Below are 11,478 nucleotides of genomic sequence, written 5' to 3'. Positions count from 1 at the left end.
AGAGTAGTCGGAGTGTACATGGGGATGAACGTGGGATGCTCCGCATCAGGGGTGGGGGCAGACAGCGGCCGGCGGGGGTGGGGGCCTAGGAAGGCCGGCGACGGAGGGGGGAGGGAGGCAGGAAACCTAGCTCCTCACACTTCCAATCCTCCATATGTGATGTGCAGGGTCCGCAGCTAGGCTCTTGGCTCCGGCATAAGCCCAGGAGTGCACCTCATCGCAGATGAGTTGGAGCTGGAGCACAACAGTAAGATGCTCATTGTCGAAGGTGGAGGGTGTTTTAGTGCTTCCAGATGCACCACGCAACGAGAATAACCAGCGAGGCACGGCCTCTGCAGAGACCGACTGCAGCAGCCACTGTAGATGACGCCCACCAGTCAAGGAACTCGTCATCGCCAACCGACAGCGACATTGCTAACATGCAGGCGGAGAGAGTTCCATGCCAGAACACGCGCCGAAAAGAACAACCGATGAGGAAGTGGTGCATAGTCTCAGGAGCCTAATCACTTGGGGCGTGTTTGGTTGCCGTGCGCTATAGTACCCACATTGCATGCACTTCTCCACCCAACCTAGCTATGCAAATGCATCCTCAAATGCACCATATGCATGTTGTTTGGTTGCCTGCATGCCCTCTTACCTGCATGGGCTGAACCACACTGCCTGGTATTTGGTTGGACGCATGTTAGTCCACAAACCCAAGGCATGGTGTTTGGTTGTATGCAAGGCCTGATGTGTGGTAACCTCTTTGGCTAGTTGGTGAGGTTACCACCACACTTCGGCAGCACACATCATAAGCACAACAGAGTATAAACAGAGCATCAACTAGCAGTACCACAGATATAACACTTCAATGCATAAACCATAAACATGTCCAAAGCAGACTCGATAGTACGCTCGAAAGAGGTGGCCCGGCCCTACTCCTTGGTGACGAAGGCTTCGTCGTGCTTCCCGCACTTGTTGACGACCCCAATGCCATCATCATCGAAGATGATGACCTTGAGGGTGTCGGGAGTGAGGAGCTTCAACGTCACCATGTAGCCAATCTTGATCTGATGAACGGCTGCATAGGTGGCCCAACCCTGATCCAGGGGCAGCCTGCCGTTCATCAGCTTGACCGTCACCTTCCAGGAGCAGCCGGTGTTGTTTGTGAGCTTGAACTCCGTCGGCACCATGATGAAGTGCTTGGTGAAGTCCAGGGGCATGGGGATGCACTCAAGCTTCGGTGTAAGGATGACATTGCAGAAGTGAGTTGGGCCATCCTCCTGATGGTAGTGTCCATAGTTCGGCGCTTGTTGCTGGGGGGCTCCTCCATGCCCTCGTCGTCGCCACTCTCAGGCATCTTCGGGTCTTCCTCGGCGGTGGGCGGCAGCTCAACCTCGTCGGGCATTGGGTGAAGGGGCTGCTTGCCCTTGCTGTCAACGGCCGGGAGCACCTCTGTGCCCACCTCATTGCTATCCTCGATCTGCACACAAGTCATGGAGTCAGGCATTGCACAGAGTTCATGGCTAATTCAAGAGCTTGTAGTTAAAATGGCATGACTGTCACTCTTCTCCTCCTCTCCATTCCCGCTATATTTACTCACCCTGCCCACCACTATTTACCCACCCCCTCTCTTCTCTCACTATCAACCTTCCTCCTCCTCATCGCCATGAGCTCTAGCTCCAGCTCCAACGGCAACCCCTTCCCTTGGGGCATTGGCTGGAGGGCCTTCTTCCTTGGGTGGACAGCTGGTGACCAGACCAAGTTCGAGAATACCATGGAGGTGTGCTCGAACTTCGGCTCCATGTTGGACATGCAGAACGAATCTAATGCCATGCTCATGAAGGCCACTAAAGAAGAGCTGAAGACGTTGATTCCTGACCCAGCGAAGGGCACAATGGCAGTTGACATCATTCACTGGGGCATGAATCAGGCCGTCTCTGACGACCATAAATAGAGGAAGAAGTGGTGCAAGTACAAGACCTACTGGGCTCCTAATGACCGCCGTGCCGCAGTGTACTGGGAGACGAGTATCGCACCGCCAACGGTCATCGGCGGGGAGCCTAAGGAGGAGGAAGAAGAGGCGGTGCAGATGCCAGCTAGGGCGCCGGAGACAGTCCGTCCTACCTGGGAGATCGACCTCGACTCCGCCGAGGACGACGAGGACGACCCGCCGGCCCGCACGGCGATGAAGAAGAAGATTAAGGCTAGCGGCTCCACCAACCGCTCCGCACGCCGGTGACGGCCTCAGCGGTCAGCCGGTGTCCGTTCTGTGCCCCCTTTCCCCCTATTCCCCTATCCCCCAATCCCAAAATCTACCGATCTTGCTTGTATGAACTCGTATGAACTGCTATGAACTAGTATGAACTACCCCTATGCTTATCTACCTCCATTCCCCATTCCCCTCCGCCGTGGATCGAATCTATCGCCGTGGATCGAATCTAGCGTGCATGTCAAAGAGAGAGAAGTGCTTACCGCCATTGATGGAGTCCGGTGGTCTTATTCCTGTGCTCCGATCCGCCACCGCCGGTGATGGAGTCCGGTGGTCTTCTTCCGCTGCTCCGATCCGCCGCCGCCGGTGAGAGTTGGGAGAGTGGGGAAGAGTGGGGAGAGGGAGCGGTGAGGGGCGGTGAGGCTAATAACTGCCGGTGCTTCGGGAAGCAACGCGGCTTCTCGAGCGTGGCCGCGCACGTGCAGCCGCGCCTGCCCACATGCATCGCTCGGGCCTGGCCCTGGAGAAACTGCCGATTCGTGCGTTTCCAGTGAGGCAGGCCTAGAGGTGCTTTAAGAAGCGTGCGATGCAGGCCCAATAGTGTATGCGGGCTATCAAACAGGCCGAATCCTCCCCGCGCAGGCCTGGTTGGACCTTATGCAGGCAACCAAACACGCCCTTGGTACACAGCTCCTAGCATGAGGCAGCCCTTGACGAGAGAGGCATGCGGCCGTCCAACATCGGCCATGAATCGCTAGCCACGCGAATAATTTGACGTGCATCGAAGCCCATGTACGCCAAGGTGAGGAGTGAAGTCTGATTTAAACCTTGAGGTTGTAGAGGTGGTCGGAATCAAACCCTCACGTCCAAATCCCTAAAGTCTATACCCTGCACTCTTTGATCCCGGTCGTTTTTAACCTTGAGATCGTATCCAAACAGAATTGGCCGAAATGGGGGTGAGACCCACATGTCAGCAGTAGAAGTAAAAAACAAAGTAAGATAAAAAAATGTCAGCGTAGGATTCAGACGGGAGCTAGTGCGTGATTAGGAGCATGCGTGTGGTTGCCGGAAGGCACAGCGGCGAGCAGTTTAACCGGCGGAACAGAGCTCTAGGCTGGAGCGAGCAAGTGCTGTTGGACGATGTCAATACTCGACAGCGAGCAAGCGGGGCTGCATGATGGCTGCCTTGGAGGTGAGTAAGTAAGATGTCAGCCTCGGACGCGGTGTTACGCCGATGTGCAGGACACTGACCTCAGAAGCAACCCCACGGGAGTGGGCTGTGCACGGCACCGGCCTCGGAGGTCTCGTCGTTCTGCTAGCGTCACGTACACCCTGCAGTGCGTGTCCGTGCCTCGCCGTGCACGCCGTCCACGAGCTCTGCTTTGACCAGAGAACCCTTGTTTTTTTTTAAACGGAACACCCTTGTTTCCATTACAAAGACAATCTGGCTAAGTCGCCAGTTACAGAGTTTTGTACAAACTCAGGGAAGTGGCCCAACCATGTCTCACATCTGCCACTCCCTAGACCATGACCATACGCAGCTAAAGAGTGTGCTGCATTGTTACAGATTCTAAGATATACATTCAGTTTAGCAACATCAAAAGTAACATTCAACTGAAATTTTATCTCCTGAAACAATGATCCTAAGGTAGATTTATCATACTCTTTGCTTGTTGCCTCCTGTTTCAGCACCATGGAATCAGTTTCAAAAATGACTTGGTTACCTCCCATCCTTGCCGTGGCATGGATTGCATATAGCATGGCTAAAGCTTCAGCATGGAGTGGACTGGATACAAGTTCCAGGTTTCCTGCTCCTGCAGCCAAAAGTGTGCCTTCATCATTTCTCAAAGTAAAACCCCAACCTCCAGAGTTTGATGCTTCATGAAACGCACCATCAGAATTTATTTTAAGGAATGTACTTGGCGGAGGAGACCATTTTGGCGTGGCGGTCTGTTTCTGGGCACTCCTTCGTATCTTGAGATTCCTGAAAATATTGACATGATAGTAAATAGAGGAAACAATTTCATCAATGGTTTTCATCGTGTCGCCCACGTTAGCTTTATTTCTTTCATGCCACCATAGATAGGACATGACACACACCTTTATGCTCTCATCCTCTGACAGATGAAATACCTCCTCAAACAAGCTGACAGGATCATTGCATAACACTAACTTGCTTCTAGTATCTTCCATCTGTGATGCGCGCCACAATTGTTTCACCTTTTTGCATTTGAGGAAACAATGGCAACCATCCTCATCATATCTGAAGCACACTGGGCACCTAGTGTCAATATCCATTCCCTTCTTTTTCAACTTCATTCTCAGTGGTAGACTATATGTTGCCATACGCCAAATGAAGTGGAGGACCTTATTTGGGAGAGGTAAAGCCCATATTCTCTTCCATTCAAAATCAATCGCCTCTCCATTACTTCTTGAAGTTGACGTTTGCCCATGGCTTGATTCCTGTTCTGCATTGTCCACTGCAACCTTATAGGCTGATTTCACCGAGAAGATCCCCTTCTTGTCAAAGTGCCATGCAATGGAGTCATCAAAATGATCATGAATGGGGATCTGCAGGATCCTCTGCATTGAACCCTTGTTTCTGTATCCGTTTGAATCGTAGGAGGAAGTGTCCGCCTCCGGGCGCGACGACTCCAAGTTGACCTTGCAGCCGACGCCGCGGTGAGAAAAACACCTTTTAGTTGTACAGCTCCGCCTTTGCCGGCGTGGAGCACAACTTCTGCGGCGTACGCCTCCGCTACTGTCCACCTATGCTACAGCACGTCTAGATGGAACAAGCCTTGAACAATGCTTCCTATGCATGGCATCGCTTGTTCATTTGCTCTTCCTCCTCTCTTACATCACTAGAAGAAAAAGGGCCATTTGTACCGATTCGTAAGGGCCTTCTGTCCTGGTTTAAGGACCGGGACTAAAAGGTCGGTACTAATGACCTTGGCCTTTAGTCCCGGTTCTTACACGAACCGGGACAGATGGGCCTCCACGTGGCCACTGCGGCCAGCCCAGGCAGGGGGGCCTTTGGTCCCGGTTGGTGACATAAACCGGGACCAAAAGGCATCCACGCGTCAGCAGCTAGCTGGAGTTGAGGTTTTTTTAAAGGGGCTGGTTTAGGGGTTTTGGGGGTTAATTTAGCTTTTATTAGCTAGCTAATAGAGAGAAGTGTCCTCTCTTATATGTTCGTGCTTGGTTTACCAACGCTACTGCTATGTTCATTTCACCCGCTGATATATAATAACTCTTCATGCTCACATCATACATCATCATATATAATAACAAGTCCTACTAATCATGCATCATCATACAATTTCTACTCGTTATTAATAACAAGTCATACGATCATCATCCTCATAGTCATCGAACCAACCCTACTTAATTGTTCTTAGCACATGATCATCAGTATCAGGTAGGACCTAAATACCCTTAAGGTAAAATAGCATAAAACAATATAGACCCTGACTCTTCATTATGAAGAATGGAGATCATCCTGTCTCCAATTCTTGCGCTTCGCTTTCTTTTGCTTCCAAGAACCTCCTTACGATTGTCCATACATTTTTTCCATTCTTTGATTGTCATGTCTCCATTTCTTTTAGAAATCCGGTATGGACAGTTGAGATTCGTAGGATGACCTGGTTGTATGTTCAAAACATCAAGATGACCATGCGTATACATCAGATGACGCACACAATCATTCGGGATTATCTGTTGAAAAACATAGTAATAACTTCGTAGTTAGCAATGATGTACCAGTTTTAGAAGTATGCAAAAGATGCATGGATGTCGTAATAGTAAAAAATCTTACCAGGGTATCTCCATGGTAGTTACCGTAGTTCAACACGTGCACTAGTGGCACGTATTGACCATAATGTTGAGGAGTTCTATTGTAGATATTGTAATTCTTAAGATCAGTACAAAATGCGATCAGATGATTTTTGTCCTTATAAGTTAATTCGGAGCCATCGATATAGTGGGTTTTGTCTACCATATTCCGCACATTCTTTGAAGAATGAAAATAAGATATCAATGGAAATAAGCTGTCAACTATTTTGAAATAAACAATATAAATTACTTAATAACTATGTTTGAGAAGCTCACATGGGGGAAGAATTGGAACTGTATCAACAAGGACCCAAATGTCCATATTGTGTTGCTCGATTTTAGGATCACCAAGATCCATGCTGACAAGCATACCCTCATCAAAATCATACATCTTGCAAAATGCTTCTCAATTTTTGCAACCAAAATGGGTTACACTCTCTGAATTGTACAACTTTACTTCAAAATCCACATCATGATGGGTCTTTAGGTGAATTTTTTTGGTTTCCATACTTTCATGGTCTTCAAAACCCATCCTCTCCAAGACATAGCGTCTTGCATAGCATGGGATAAGTTAGTTGAATTGGAAAAGATGAAAAATACACGTTAAAATAGTTGAAGTCGTGCTTAATTATGAAAAAAACTATTGTCGTCTTTGCATACCGTTTCAATATCAAAGGTCTCCTCGAGCTTAATGCTGAAGCGCCGATCTTTGTCCAGCTCAAGGAACCTGTCGCACATACCTCGATCGTCGTGGCACCAGTCGCACTCCCCCGGGCTGTTTTTGTCGTCCGAGTACGACATTTCCTCTGTTCATAATTCAAATATTAAACTTGTACAATTAAATATATGTACTAAAAAACCTAAATTATATCATTATTATTCATCACGGGTTGACTATCGGTGATGGTAGTTCCTCCTTTCATTCCCGAGTGCATTATTACACCAAATTGTCTAGCACACGGGAATGAAGGAGAAGCTACCCCCACGATGGCGTGGATGATGGAGGGGGCTCCTAGATTTCTGCATAGTGCTCTCCAATTTTAGCATTCAAAGTACGAGTACTTTTCCAATATGAGCATTCAATAAGCAAAACCAAATCGTAAAATAAAGTAGTATTCAAATTAGCATGCATTCAATTATAAGCAAAAGTACATCATCTCTTGTGTTCGTACATCGTCGAATATTATCACTAATACTCCTCGAATACTATCATACATATAGCATCGCTAATACAGCTAGAACCGTAGCGTCCAACGGGTATCGTTGCGGGCAGTGGACACCCAAAGATAAGGAACCATCACAGGATCATAGCTCTAGTGAGATCCCTGAAGAACCTGCCAGGTATTGTCAAACCTGCCCTCCAACGCAACCATATAGCGACGCACGTGCTCGTCCTCCTCGCTGACACGGTGATGTACCACCTCCGCGGTGTCCGGAAGCCTCGGCACCGTCACTGGCCCACGCGACCGCCACCAAACAAGGATCGGGTCAACAACGGCTGGCTCCTCACCAACCTACGCCCCCCGGAAGGTAGCACCTCCCAATACCAGCCCGGCGGAGCCCAGTCCCGGACATGGCCCCTCTGATCAAGCAGGCCTCCTCCGCCGAGTCGACGACGAGGATGCGGGATAGGCATCGTCGACGTCGATGCGGGATTAATTTCTGGAACTAAAAAAATAAACTAGTTCTATTAATTTTCTTGCTAAAAATAAACTACTTCTATATATAGTAAAATAAAGTAGTTTTATTAAATCAACTAGTTCAACTATATATTAATCACTTACTATAAATAAAATAAAGTAGTACTTACTAAAAATAAACTAGTTTAACTAGTTTTATAATTTTTCTAACTAATTATATTAAACACATTCTCTTCTTATTTTCCTTTTTCCTCTCCTGCTTTTTCTTCTAAATATGAACATATACATAAATGACTTTGATCATACACAATTTTCCTATACATACACAATATGAACATATACATAAATTGACAAATAAAATTCTATGAACAAAAAAATCATTCAAATTCTGTGAACAAAACAACAGAAGAAAATCATAAAAATTCTATGAACAGAAAAAAATCATTAAAAAATGACATATTCGATCTTTGCATATATATGAACATACAAACATGCATATTCAATAATAATATCACCAAAAAATCTATGAACAGAAAAAAATCTAACACAATATGAACAAATTACAATAACTCAATTAACTACACATCTAAACATTCATAAAATCTCACGGGGATGGCGACGGCGTGAGGGGCGCGGCGAGGGCGACGGGCAGGGGAAGCGACAACGACGGTGCATGAGGGGCGGCGCGGCAACATGAGACCGTGAGGGGCGGCGCGGCGACGGGCGACGAGCGAGGCAGGGCCGGCGGTGTCGCGGGGCACGGTGCGTGGGGAGGCGACGGCGTCGGGGCGGTGCGGGACGGCGCCGGAGGCAGGGCGACGATGGCGACAGCGAGGCAGAAAGGGGCAGCCTGGTGGCGTCGGGGCGGGGAAGACAAACTGAATGAAATTTTTACGGGTGCTAGTTATATAGACGAAGAATTGGTCCCGGTTCGTGAGACAAACCGGGACAAATGCAACCTTTAGTCCCGGTTGGTGCCACCAACCGGGACCAAAGGCCTCTTTTCAGCAGCCCAAAAGGGCGGGAAGCAGAGGGCTTTGGTCCCGGTTGGTGGCACCAACCGGGACTAAAGGCCTTGTGTTGGCGCGGTGCGGTAGGAAGTTTAGTCCCACCTTGATAGCTGAGAGAGCTCAGCACCTGTTTATAAGCAGCGTTGCAGCTCAGGTGCTGAGCTCCTCTCTAATATGCAGGCATTACTTGCCTACCCTTGTCACTGCCATGTTGGGCCTATTGGGCCTGCGGGCCTACATCCTGGCCGATGTACAGATGGGTTTCTAGTCGTATGCAGGCCGTGTGGCCCATTAGGCGGCATTTTTTTATTTTTCCCAGTATTTTTTTTGTTTTTTCAATTATTTATTTTCTTTTGATTTTTGCTTTATTTTTATTCTTTTTTCTTTTAGCTCAGAATAATTATAAACTTTCTGTTACTCCATTAGTTTCCAAATTTAAATAGTTTAAATTTTAATTCTTTGAAATTTGTGTGAATCACTAATTTGTGAATAACTTCACTATAAAAATATATAATTTGAGTGATTTTTTTCCTGATATTTAATATTACTGCGTTTTATCATTATATTCAAAAACAGATTGTGTTATTTTAGTTTCTATCAACAAAATCTTTATGAAAATTCTTTTTGCTACTAAAGTTTCTAACAAAAAATTCTTTATGATAATTTCTTTCTGTTTTTCATGTTTTGAACAGAAAATACTTTGATAATTGTAGTTGCATAAATTTCATATAATTTTAGTTTAAAAAATACTAGAGGTTTATAAAAGCTTTTTAGTTGATTCATTTTGCTATTAGAGTTTTATAAAAGCATTTACTGGGTTTTTTGAGCTATAAGACCTTGAAATTGAAAAGCATTTCAAATGAACTCTGAAAAGGTTGAAAGTTGGCATGGTATCATCATTTCACCCACATAGCATGTGCTAAAAACTTGAGAGGGTTATGGGAAAAACTGGATACACTTCGTGTATAAAATGGACAATCTCTTTCGAAGTATCAGGGTTTCATACGAAAACTCATCTGTTACGCAGGGATTTCATTTTTTAAAACTTATTTGAACTCCTGACTTTTTGTGTGTTCAAAATGCACCATTCAAAGCCACATCATCAATTTTCAACCCTTTCTGACTTCATTTGTTATTTTTCATGCATTTACTGATTTTTCATGCATTTACTGATTTATCATGCATTTCAAATGAACTCTGAAAAGGTTGGAAGTTGGCATGGTATCATCATTTCATCCACATAGCATGTGCAAGAAAGTTGAAAGGGTTACGGCAAAAACTGAATGCACTTCATGTACAAAACTGACAATCTCTTTCGAAGTATCATGATTTCATACGGAAACTTGTCTGTTACAATATGCATTTCAAATGAACTACGAAAAGGTTGAAAGTTGGCATGGTATCATCATAATAGTTGTGGACAAAGTCTTCACGTTTTCTTCGCTTTTGTCCTTTCCTTATTGCGCCATAACCATGGATAATCTTCATCATTTATCAGGATGCTTGGGTCAGCCTTGACTTTGAAGGGAGGAATTTCATGAAACTTTTCATAATCTTCGGACATGTCTGTCTTGCCCTCCACTCCCACGATGTCCCTTTTTCCTGAAAGAACTATGTGGCGCTTTGGCTCATCGTATGATGTATTCGCTTCCTTATTTTTTTTTTCTTTTTCTCGGTTTGGTAGACATCTCCTTCACATAGATAACCTGTGCCACATCATTGGCGAGGACGAACGGTTCGTCAGTGTACCCAAGATTGTTCAGATCCACTGTTGTCATTCTGTACTGTGGGTCTACCAGTACCCCGCCTCCTGACAGATTGACCCATTTGCATTTAAACAAAGGGACCTTAAAATCCACTCCGTAGTCAAGTTCCCATATGTCCACTATGTAACCATACTATGTGTCCTTTCCCCTCTCCGTTGCTGCATAAAAGCGGACACCGCTGTTTTGGTTGGTGCTCTTTTGATCTTGGACGATCGTGTAAAATGCATTCCCATTTATCTCGTATCCTTTCCAAATCATTACGGTCGAAGATGGTCCCCTGGACAACGAGTACATCTCATCACAAATAGTGTTTTCACCTCTGAGACGTATTTCCAACCAACTGCTGAAAGTCCTGATGTGTTCACATGTAATCCAGTCATCGCACTCCTCCGGGTGTTTGGAGCGCAGACTGTTCTTGTGTTCATCGACATAAGGTGTCACCAAGGTAGAGTTCTGTAGAACTGTGTAGTGTGCTTGAGACCAGGAATATCCGTCCCTGCATATTATTGACTCCCCTCCAAGCGTGCCTTTTCCAGTCAGTCTTCCCTCATACCGCGATTTAGGGAGACCTATCTTCTTAAGGCCAAGAATGAAGTCAACACAAAACCCAATGACATCCTTTGTTTGATGGCCCATGGAGATGCTTCCTTCTGGCCTAGCACGGTTACGGACATATTTCTTTAGGACTCTCATGAACCTCTCAAAGGGGTACATATTGTGTAGAAATGCGGGCCCAGAATGACAATCTCGTCAACTAGATGACTAGGACGTGCGTCATGATATTGAAGAAGGATGGTGGGAACACCAGCTCGAAACTGACAAGACATTGCACCACATCACTCCTTAGCCTTGGTATGATTTCTGGATCGATCACCTTCTGAGAGATTTCATTGAGGAATGCACATAGCTTCACAATGGCTAATCGGACATTTTCCGGTAGAAGCCCCCTCAATACAACCGGACGCAGTTGCGTCATAATCACGTGGCAGTCATGAGACTTTAGGTTCTGAAACTTTTTCTCTGCCATATTTATTATT

This window comes from Triticum dicoccoides, chromosome 2B (assembly GCF_002162155.2).
Source record: "Triticum dicoccoides isolate Atlit2015 ecotype Zavitan chromosome 2B, WEW_v2.0, whole genome shotgun sequence".
In the NCBI taxonomy this organism is placed as follows: Eukaryota; Viridiplantae; Streptophyta; class Magnoliopsida; order Poales; family Poaceae; genus Triticum; species Triticum dicoccoides.
This window is presented reverse-complemented; position numbering follows the sequence as displayed.